The sequence below is a fragment of the Rhipicephalus sanguineus genome, chromosome 3 (genome assembly GCF_013339695.2).
Source record: "Rhipicephalus sanguineus isolate Rsan-2018 chromosome 3, BIME_Rsan_1.4, whole genome shotgun sequence".
In the NCBI taxonomy this organism is placed as follows: Eukaryota; Metazoa; Arthropoda; class Arachnida; order Ixodida; family Ixodidae; genus Rhipicephalus; species Rhipicephalus sanguineus.
The window spans coordinates 117,133,693-117,145,624 of NC_051178.1; positions in this window are offsets into that span (position 1 = coordinate 117,133,693).

Sequence of the window (11,932 nt, forward strand, 5' to 3'; positions counted from 1 at the left end):
GTACTTTCACGCTATTTTTCTACCTCTCTTCCTCTTTGTCTCTATCTCTTTCTCGTTCTCTCGCCTAGAGCAACGCGATCATAAATGGTTCCCATAAATGCTTTTTCTGCTACCGTGCCTGTGCACTTCACATCATCTTCCCCACCAATCTCCATCACTCTCCTTCGCTCCGCTCTCTCCCTGCAATGTAATTCGCTTTGCGTCGCACCTGCTGCACTCGGTAGTGTGCTTGCCCAATTCTTGTGGCACATGAATTCCGCTCCAACGCGATTGGAATTCATGGCTGGAAAAAACCGCCTGAAGGGCGCGCTCTGTTTTCCCCTTCCATTCTGATTTCTCATCACCTGGGGCGCACGTATTGGCTCGCTCCAAGCCATGCATCCCGCATCGGCGCCCAGTTTTGCGAGGCGGTGGTGCCCTCTCTTGATCCAGCGGGGACCTGCGGGGAATGCCATCTGGACCCCAACTGTCAGCGTGGCATCAAGGACAGGGACAAGGCGAGTCCGTAAAGAGTTTCGCTGTTAAAACTTTTAAACATGACGCGCGGCACAGATGACAGTTAACAGCGTATTGTTTTCTTGCATGTCTTGTCCGTGTAGGCCACATTCATGTATTCAGTTCCAGTGGAACTCTAATATTTTCACAGGCGTGTCATAAATTTCCCATCTCGTTTTTAACCAAGCTTCCCTTGACCAGGCTCGGCCATCCGCAATTGCCAGTGGAACCCTGGACGAGGGGCTCCAGCAACAGTAGGCAGGAAGCCTTAGGCTTATCAAAGTTGTTTCTCTCTCTCTCTCCTAGTTCGTACCTTGCATATTCCGTAATTCAAAGAAATGTATAAGACAAATAAATCGTTCTCACCAATTATTTCTTTCTCTCCCTTCGACATGTCTCACATGCAAAGTAATTTACTAATTTTGAGAACTTCCGGTAGAGAAAAAAGAGCAGAGAATGAAATTTTGAAATTCTTGCGCGCAATACTTAGTTCTGTGTACTAAAGACAGTCATACAGCGTTTACGGAGGTCTGCTTGCTAAACTCCGAGTATTCTTTTTTTTTTCTTACTGACCGTGCATTTAATATTCAGGAGAGCTGTTCGCATCCTGTGATGCTGTATACTATGCAATCATCGTTTTGTCATTTAATAATAAACAAAGAAAAAGAGCGAGGTTCATTTACGTAAACAGCTACTATGATACGAGTGTCAATGTTGAAATATTCTTTCCGGCTCAATTCCCTTGGACGCCGTGCTTTACGGCTGTGTATTTCACAGCGCTTGTAACATGGGTCGCCGCCGTCACAGCACTTGCATGCAGCCATCTACAAAAGGAACAAAATGCTTTTGGAACAAAATGCAAAAACTTTTTTTCCTTGCAATTCATACGCATAAGCTCGAGTTGGCCGCCGGTAAGGAGTGTAGAAAATCGCAAGTTTCGACTGCCGGTCCACAGTTTCAACGTTGGTTTTTATAGACGAAGAACTAGATCTACTTTATCGAAGAATTCAGATCCTCCAGGCTTTTGTTCGAATCAGTGCAAGGCTGCGTCGACGGAAAAAAATGTTTCTTCTGCGATTTCGACATGTCATAGGAAACTCATCGCTTCAGCGAGGCTTGCAAGGGAATTCGAAAGCTGAGGCGGTCTTTTCTCAGGGGGAGTCCATGAAAACCCTGGAGAAAAGATGTTCCGTAGAGCAATGCCCACGCGACAGTGGAAAATGGACTTTCACGAAAACAAGCACTCAAGCAAACAAAGCAAAAATAATGCCTCACAACCATCGCACGCGTGTGTGCACGGTCGTCACTGTATATGGCCACTTTAGAGCCTATAAGTGTACTAGAGCGAAACAAAACACGATGCAATTCCCGAGCGACCGATTCTTTTTGTGTCTTGTATATCGAAAGTCGGTCAATAACACTCACGTTCGGTATGCTTCCAAGTTTCTTGGTAGGTTTTGTCTTGATGCCGTTTTGATGTGCCTCTGTAACACTTATGTGTGTGTTTTGCGTTTTTGCTCATGTGTGTGTCACGTGTGTTCTTTTTTTTTTTCTTGCAGTACTCACGACTGGCTCAACGCGTAAGTCGTAGAGAAGACATCGAGAAAACTTTCATAATCAGGGATGATGCTCTAAACGTTCGAGGTGGATAAATTACTGTATGGAAGAGCGAAGATATTCGAAAGGCGTGTAACGCATGAGAAGAGCCAGCACCACAGGGACTATACGGTTTAGCAACGCGAGAAAATCGGGACGACAAAAAATGCCGGTCAGATCGCTCACTGCTAGTGTCACACCGCAAATCAAGAACTTTCTCACTTAATTATCGCAGTCTGTACTGCGTCGACCACTTAGTAAAATGCTAAATCCATTCTCTGGCTCGCTATCCAGCCAACGCATCTTACGAATCACACTGTCTGCATTTTATTTATGGCTTTCATCTTCTGGACATATTTGATCGAGCACCGAAATTTCCTATCAAATTTATGAGGTTTCTGTTCTGTAATCTCCCTTCTAAAGTGCTATAACATTTTATAAGACCACTCAATTCTTGACCGATCCCACACAGTCGGTGTGAGCCACAGTTGAAGGAGAATGAGAACAAGAACTACGGCCGCTCCAGGGAGCGATGCTCTCCGCATAGTCACTTCGCGTTGAGAGCGCAGCACGTAGAAGGGTATACGAGCCGCCCGCTCCGCTGGGATGGCTTTCGAGATAGCGCGCGCGCCGGCGCTCGCGACCGCGCCGTTAGATTCAAAGTTCAAAGTTGCTCCTCGCGCGACACTCCCCTCCCCTGGCGTCGCCGCGTCTTTGAAGGCTCGTTAAAAACGGGCGAGGCGTTTCCTGTCTGCTTCTACGACAGACCTCCCGAGCGCGGGGTGATGTTATTGCATGGACCCTGGCCGGCTCGTTTGAACTCTGCTTCGGCCGCGTTCGTGGCCGCCGCTCGCGCGCTTTTACCCGCGGTAGAACATACAAGTCGCGGAGGGATCTTATCAATTTGTACTTCAGACCGGAAGGACATGACAGCGACGGTGACGGTGACGGCAACGGCGACGGCAAAAACCCGTCGAGACTGTCCATATAATTGCTATCGCAATAAAAATGTGGACGCTAAAAAGACCGCCGCTGTTGCTCAAGTGGAAGGGCATAAGGCGCGTTATCCGAAGATACTAGGTTCCGTCCCTACCTCCGGCAATTTCACTTTTCATCCACTTTAATTCGTTACCATTTATGCCATAATTATTAGACTACAGTTAAAACAGAGAAGCAATATACCCCATACCTTCTTGAGCTTCATTGTCCGTGGGTTTCATTAGGTAATGGCTTTGACACGTACGACTAATGTGAGTTTGCTTGACGCCTGCCTTAAAACTAAAAAAATAATAATTGCGCTATAAACTAAGAACTGAATGGTGAAGACGAAGTATGAAAAAATAAAAAGACTTACGTTTGATGAGAAACGAACGCTCGAGCTTCTGTTGTAAAATCGACTCCGTATGTCTCAAGCGTTTGTTTAATTGAAAATACTCAAGAATATCATGCCATTGTAGTTCAGACAGTTTCTTATTTGCTTAATATGACAAATAAATTCCGCGGGATCACGGAAGGCGCGAGAAATGTGCATGAAAGAAACGAAATTGTGAATGGCTATTATATTGGTAATTTTTAATTCTAAAGAAAACATTGTCATTGGCAATCGTTGTTAACACTTTCATTTCCTTTCATGAACCTTCCTACTATCGTTCGGCCTTGTTCAGGACCGATTTTCCAAGTGAAGAAGAGCACGCACTTCACGTCTGCTTAATATTGCTTTTTAAGAGCTAACCCTAATTATTTCTGCAACACTGAGCAGCATGGTATTCCTTCCATCCACCCCAAACATCCTAAATAATTGCTGAAACATTCGCCTTGTAAGAGAAGACGGCCCTGAGCTGCAGGGCCTCAGGGCATCGCGGCTGCTTTAGCGCTTACCGGACCGCTTCAGTACACAAGCACGGACTATGCGTGTGTGCTTCCAACCGCAGCCAGCTTGGTCGCGGTCAGCTAGTTTGGCCAGTGAAGTGTGAAGATCTGCTCGGCTTAAAGTATGGGGTGTTTAACCTCCGAGTTTAGTTATTTCCGGCATGCCTACGCCAGGTCGCCCACAAAGGCCCTCTTACACGCACCCTGGCATGATAATAGTGCAGTGGTCTATTTTTAATAACTAAAAACAATCAATACTATGCTCTCATTCTCTACGTAAATCAATCGATCACAGATAGCGAAAGTTGGGCGAGTCGGTATTGATCCATTTTCATGAAAAATTCCAAGCATCGCGAAAGAAACGCCGAAGAAAGGAAAAGAAAATATAATGGACGAGTGCTGGACACTATGTTTTGTACCGCTTACCCCTTTTACAGCGAAAGCTGTTATGAGATCATTTCACCGGCCGTTTTTGGCGCCGTAGTTGTCCGCCGCCGCCGCCGCCGCCGCCGCCGGTGTCCGTAACCAGTATCGCTCGAAATAAGAAAAAAAACTAAATAAGAAAAAAAATTCCAGGATGGAACGAGGTTCGAACCTGGGTCCTCTGCGTGGGAGCCCAGTATTCAACCTCTGAGCCATACCGGTGCTTGAAACTGCTTTGCTAAAAGGTCCTATACAGGCTTCATGTCGGGAAGGAACCACATTAGCATATGCAATATAGCGTGGTAGAAGAGTAAAATAAGCACCAAGCGTAGCACAACGCGAATTCTGTAACCAGGCGTCACACAATGCGGATTGCGCAACGAGCAGGTTGTTGAATGCTTGCAACCCATTACAAAGGACCCTGCCATAATTCTTCATCATCAGGCACAGCATCAACAAAGTGCGCATAATGCCTTACACGGGTTTAGCAGGTACCAACGCTCTCCGTAGAATGACAAAAAATGGCAGAGTGCCTGCTGGCCTACTTCTCAAAAATTACAATTTTTATAGCGTAGTGGGTTCCTCGCAAGTGCACTTGGATTGGTTGCCAAGGAAGCCCATAAGCGCATGATACACTTCCTCTGGGTCTCAGTAAAATTACAATAATTTATAGCGTAGTGGGTTCCTCGCAAGGGCACTTGTATTGGTTGCCAAGGAAGCCCATAAGCGTATGATCCATTTCCTCGGGGTCTCAGTAAAGTTCTTCGCTCCCCCCCCCCCCACCCGTCTCTTTCCCACGTCAACGTATGTTATACAGCATGACGGGAGAGGGAAATAGCGACCGGGCGTCACCCAATGCAAATTACATAACTGGTGGGCCGTTTAAAGATTCCAACCCATTACAAAGGGCTGAGCCATAATTCTTCATCGTCATCAGTCGTCGCGTGAACAAAGTGCACATAATGCCTTACAGACGTGTAGCTGGTGCCTCGCTTCTCCGCAGAATGACGAATAATGGCTTAGTAGGTGCTTCCAAACTTCACAAAAATTGTGATTTATGGCGTAGTGGGTACCTTTCTAGTGTACTTGTATTGTAGCCCCAAGAGAGCTTAACGGGCTCTAGAAACGCCGCTCTTCCAGCTTTCGCTGTGACCGTGCTGCGGTTTTAGCGCAGGCCTGGCGTTTTTTTTTTTCTTGTATATATACTTTTTTCAGGTTCTGCCTTAAGAAACTTCATTTAAACAGCATACCGCAGTCTGTTTTCTTTACCCCTTGTCTTTTACTTTTGGCACTGCTTGGAATTTTTCGCAACGATCAGGCAATCGTTCGAGCAATCAATTTTTATTTTACTTCTAACGGTTCTGTTGACGCATATCGGCGCGAACAGCAGCTGATTAAAGCTTGAACGTGCGCGGTGTCCTTTTGTATATCAGCGCTAAAATAATAATAAAAGAAATGTTACTATTCCCTAGCTCTTAGCAAAGGAAATGAGACGAAACTGCTCGCTGGAAAATTATGCAAAAAGAAGGTATATACATAAGGTTGGTACTATACAAATTCAACATGCTACGATAGCAGGTGGTATCGCAAACGTACATTTCACCAACCTGTAAGAACTATCATGACTACTGCGAGGACCACAGGTAAACGAAGGCCACATAAAAAAAGTTACTGTTTCGCTCTGTCACTGTCCTTGCTTTTGACGAGGTCTATATATAACGAAGACTTGATTATAATTGATACATTGCTTAACTCCTAATCATATGCACCGTTAAAATACGACTTACTCTCCAATGCAGCAATATAGTCATCAGTTAAGCACTTATTTAACGCGTACCGTGTCCATTAATAGTTATTCGGCTCAACAACACTTCCTTGAATCCTCAGCAATCACTTTCCCATAAAATGCTGGCTTTTTAAAAAAAAGAGCAGGAAAATTATAATATCCCAGCGATAGAAACGAGAGAAAATAAAGAAATATATTCGTCGCATGCCTTGTCAAAAGCTATAAAGCATGCTGTTCCAATCACGATTTTTTCAGTCATGCATATCCCTAAGAATATTTTTTCTGCAAGCACCTTTGTACTTAAGTTTAAGTGCACATGAAAGAAGCCCAGGAGGTCAAGGTGATTCAGGAGGCCCCAGCTGCAGCATGCTTCATAATCATATCGTGGTTATGGCAATTAATACACAGCAAGGTATATCATTATTTCCTAGAATGTATTCAAAGGGGACAGCTCTCGTAAAAGATCCTTAGATATACAGTTAAAACTCGATGTAGCGAAACCCGATTCTATGAATTTCCTAATCTAAGGAAGAAATTTCCATTCCCCGGCAGGTACCTATGCGGTTCAATGTTGTCATCAACTCGAATTTACGCAGCTTTCATGGCAGTGAACTCGGTTTTTTGGAAATAAATCACCAAAAATGCAACAATTTCTCTTCAATTTTTACACAGACGGCTTTGCTTCGGACGTGCGCTGCAACGCTATCGCGTGAAAACATCTAGTCATCCTGGTCGCGAAACTAGTTTTATTTTGACGAGGCTGCACGCCGTAGTCGGTATCGCTTTTATATATCAAATGGTGCTGAGCGGTTGCGATGTTTTGAGCCTGCAAATAGTCCCACAGGAACGCGGCGGTTGCGCTTGTTATTTAGTGGTTTATGCGACAGATGGCGCTGATCATCTCCGTGGAACATTCTTGCTCTGCTTCCTCGCACATAAACTGCATTCGTCCTCCTTGTCCTGGAATAACGGCAGCTTGTCGCAGCTTCACGTAACCGTCTACATCGCCTGAGTCACCGGACATAGGAGGAATTCACGCTTGGGCTGACCTCGCGGACTTTTCACACACCCATGCGTGTAATAGTCGCAAATAGAATGCACCGGTAGCTTTGGGGCGATGCTCGTTACAATTTAAGGATTCGGAGGGCCCAGAGATTTCTTCTTCGATTTTACGAACTTCCCGATTAAACAAATTATGTCGAGCGCCCAATCAAATTTTCACTGTAATTTCAACAAAGCAGGTAACCTTCCTGTCTAAACTCTGACAAGCTTAGGTCGCAGTGTAAATGGAAGACATCAAACAAGTCACTTTTCGCCAAATACCCCGAAGAGACTTTATCGTTGGAATTTTTCTGAATTAAACATTTGCCTGAAGCGTGTCACCGCGCACGCAATAATTTCTCTTCTGTTTATTAGATAAGAATCACCATTTTATTGGACAAGTATTACCACCGAAACAATGGCGGTTATTGCGGTGGTATTATCAATATGCTGCTAGTTATAATATGAATAATTGCTGGTTTTTGCGTGCCAAGACCAGGATATGAATCTGAGGCACGCCGTTGTGGAGGGCTCCGGATCATTTTGGCAGCCTGGGATCTTTTAACGTGCACGGATATGGCACAGTATACGGGCCTCTAGGGTAACACCTCCATCGAAATGAGAACGCCGCGGCCGCGATCAAAACCACATCTTTCGGGTCAGCAGCCGAGCACCGTAACCACTAAGCCGTGGCATAGTCCCTCCTTGCATTCTTTCCGTCGTCTTCGTTAACGCCGTTCTCTGAATTGAAGCGGTGTTATAGGCTTGAAGTGTAAAACCACGAAGAGTGAGAGAGAGAGAGATTTTTATTGAAACATCAATGAAGGCAAAGAGAGAAATCCATCTCCCCCATCGCCCCTAATCGTCGGCCGGGACACCTTGAGACGCGGCAGCAGCAAGGGCTTGACCGATGATGTCCTGCTGAACGTTGCGGTGTGGGCTGAGGAGCAGAGCCTACCAGGGTTATAGAGTGCGCGAGCTATCATTCTGAGTCTGACATGTCCACAACACGTGTACCTAATTTCCTACCTCATCCCAAAAATTGCGCTTTGACCTGAATACTCCTCCATACCCTTGCTGCCGAGTACGGGATTTGGAGGAACCCCCGCCTGTAATTGGCTCCAAATAACCTCCTTTTTCTTACTAAGCGCTCCGTCTGCTCCCGGTTGCTTTCGAACCTTTTAAGATGACCCATCCTTCAGGAGGTTACCGCTAGATGTAAAGAACGGCTTCCTTTATCGCATACAGATAAGCTGATGTGCTTGGTGTTTACCGTTCAAGATGGTAAAGGACACATTGATCAATTGGCGTTATGTACGACAAGCTATGTTCAGAGCATGACCCTTCGCTAAAGATGTGAAACGAACCAGAGCATTCCTTGGCAATGCATTATAATAATATCTGGGGTTTTAACGTCCCAAAACCACGATATGGTTATGAGAGACGCCGCAGTGGAGGGTTGCGGAAATTTCGACCACCTGGGGTTCCTTAACGTGCACCTAAATCTAAGTACACGGGCCTCAAACGTTTTCGCCTCCACCGAAAATGCAGCCGCCGTGGCCGGGATTCGAACCCGCGACCTTCGGGTCAGCAGTCGAGCGCCAGAACCTCTAGACCACCGTGGAAGCGCTCTTGGCAATGTATTCTAAGGCAATTTCCAGAGTCTTAGCTTGTAGCAGTGTTCCGTGTAAACCATAACACAACACCGAAATGAAGAGCCATCTTGAAGAGACGAAGATGTCTTCTCTCGAGTAATGCTCAGGATGAATTGTCTAATCACGTGTTTTCAATAAAGCGTGAGATCCAAAATCGCTTCGCTTTCGCAAAAAAAAAACTCATAACGCTTTAACGGAAATGCAAAATCTCATCATAAATTGTTCCAGGGCGCAATACGAGACGATTTCCCGAGAGCGCCGTCCATAGATTTCCTTAGATCAGCGTATCCCTACGTCCATTACACATCTCACAGAGCAGCGAAAAGCTCGCTTTATTTCCACCAAGCCGCAATGGTGGTATGAAAAATGACCGCAATGGAAGATAGCCTGCGGGAAGCCCAAGGCGATTTCTAGGAATCGGGCCGAAAACGTGAAACGAATGAATCTCGCGCATTTCCTTTTTTTTATACTTATTCGACTTCGTGCGTTTCGTTCTATTCTTTTTAATTTTTATTCGCGGGCACAGATCGCAGGGCTTCAGTTCCACCTTTCAGAAAGAAAAAAAAATGCATGCAAATTTTGCCGCCGATAGTGAACGGCTTCGTTCGAGTGCGATAGCTGCCGTTTCTCCTCACTGGAAGTCAGGAAAAGCGCCGGAAGTCTTCGTGATATACGAACCAATATATGTCCTAGCTGCAGAGCGCAACCTACGGATTCGGAAGCGAAATAATTGCGATCTAGCGACGCGTTTCACTCCCCTCTCGTTTTAACCGATCCGCTTTCCTCGGGGCATATGAAACGTTCGAAGGCCAGCCAGCCAAGCACTAAAGTTCTCGGCTGTTGTGAACTGTAGTTTTAGCTTTTTTTTCCTGGCGCTCACAAACGTGAAATAGTTCAGGCTGCAGGCAATCGTCTGCAATATACGAGGCCAACGGCGCCTTGCTCAAGATTGCTTTGAATGTAAGCACTCGAAACAAGATAGAAGCAACCTTACTCGTAATCAGAAAAGAATAAATATGGAGGGGGAGCTGACGCACTGTCTGAAAGTTAAGTATTAAAGTGCTGCAACAGTGATCAGCGACCAGAATTTTGATGTAAGAAAAGTCACGTAAAACGTTTTTAAGCATGCTTTGCATGAGTTTCCTTTATGAGTTGAGTGCAAGCATGAACACTGCGTTAGGAATGTAGATGCAGCTAGCCTGAGAATAGGAAAGAGAGAGAAAGAGATGGAGAGAGAGAGAGAGGGTACTTTAGGCCCCGAAGTGATTTGCCTGGCGATGCGCATACATGTAGAATGCCTAAAGCTCAGACTATTGAATTGAGGCCAACTATTCAGGTAATAACGTCTTCGCTGAAACGGCTGCCAAGCGAAAAATTGCGTGGCATTCTAGTTTACCTTTTTTAATGAGGAGGGTCACCATACCTTAACACGTTTAATAAATGCGAAGCATTTTCTAGCAAACCAAAGGATCCATCCATCCATCCATCCATCCATCCATCCATCCATCCATCCATCCATCCTCTAGCTAGCTAGCTAGCTAGCTAGCTAGCTAGCTAGGAGGTCTAGTTCCTTCGTTCCATGGTAAAACATCACTACTTGGTAGGGTCATCACTACTTCTCCATCAAACTTCACCATCAAACATCACTACTTGGTGGCGAATGACCACTATTGCCTCGTACGTATCGGTGGGCATTACTGGTGGAAAGGATTTCATGACGTACGCAAACTCCCGTAAGCCATATCATGACCTGCGAATCGCTTTCATCGTGCCTTCATGTCCTCCTGTGCCAATTCTGGTATGCACCAAGATGCACTTGAAGCAATAATCGATAAAGAAACGCGCCTGCCTAAGCAGCGATGTGACCGACTGGCGCTCTCGCAAATGCCTAGCCCGAGTTCTATCTTTGTGCTTTTTCTAACGGAAGACTGTCAATACGTACAGACTGTACACGATGAAATGCCAAAATGTTACGTTTCTTAATAAGGAGTTCTGGGGAGACGGCCAGGTAATCCTCTTATCTGTCCGGAATTCCGACACTGGCTTTTCCCGGAACCTCGCTATTTAAGTCTGTGTTCTCTGCTCCACTAGACAGCGAGGCGGTCCACACGTGACCAGCGACACCCTAATAAAGAGAAGCTGCTAGAAACAATCGAAAGAAGAAGAAGTACGAAGGTCCTTAAGTACTAGACCCGACAGCGAAATAGGCGTCGCTAACAATGACACTACGGGTGAAAACATCCGCTGTCGCCCTAATTGGGAAGAGATTAACTGCTCCATCGCCAGGGCCCCACAAACCCGGAAGTCATTTCGGAGCTTCCAGGAAGATGGCGAAAAATATTTCGAGCATTTTCAGAGCTCGTAGTTCCTGTAAATAAATTCGAACTTTTCGCGCGCAATTTCCAACAGCATTGATGAGGGCAGCAATCACACAATTACAATAGAGCGCCACTTGCATGCATTACGCCAAGTTACAAATATGTTTTTGAGATATCTGCACGTTAGCCGGGCGTGAAGGGCTGACAACTATAGTCGCAGTGTCCAGAGGCCTGCACTTAAAGTAAGCTATATACATAGTTGTATATCATGGGCTGTATTGCACTAGGTTTTGTAAGGGTGAATGTCACCAGTATTTAATTTTTGCATAAATATACTTTCGTGTATTTCATACGCGTATACGTACGTGCGTGATAAAAAAATGTGGCTGCATAAAAAAAACGTGGCTGCATAAAGATTGATTGTAGACGACAACATCTATGAGCCCCCGTCTGAAGCAGACTAGTCGCAGTTTTTGAAGTAATGCTCGGACTCCCAGATGCGTCAATGCGTACAATGCCTTTAGAACGATTTGCACTTTATTCAACGAAGCTTGTTTTATAGAAGAAACAGGGTTGGACCTGGGAAGGAAAGAAACGAGGTGCGCAAAAGAAATGAGTAGAAGACGAGAACATAGGACGGGCGCTAAATTCCAAATGTTGTTTATTGAAAAACATGATACTCATACATGTCGCGCGACTAGCATTGAACATTACGCTCTCGGTAAATCAAGCAGAAAATAAGCAGTCAC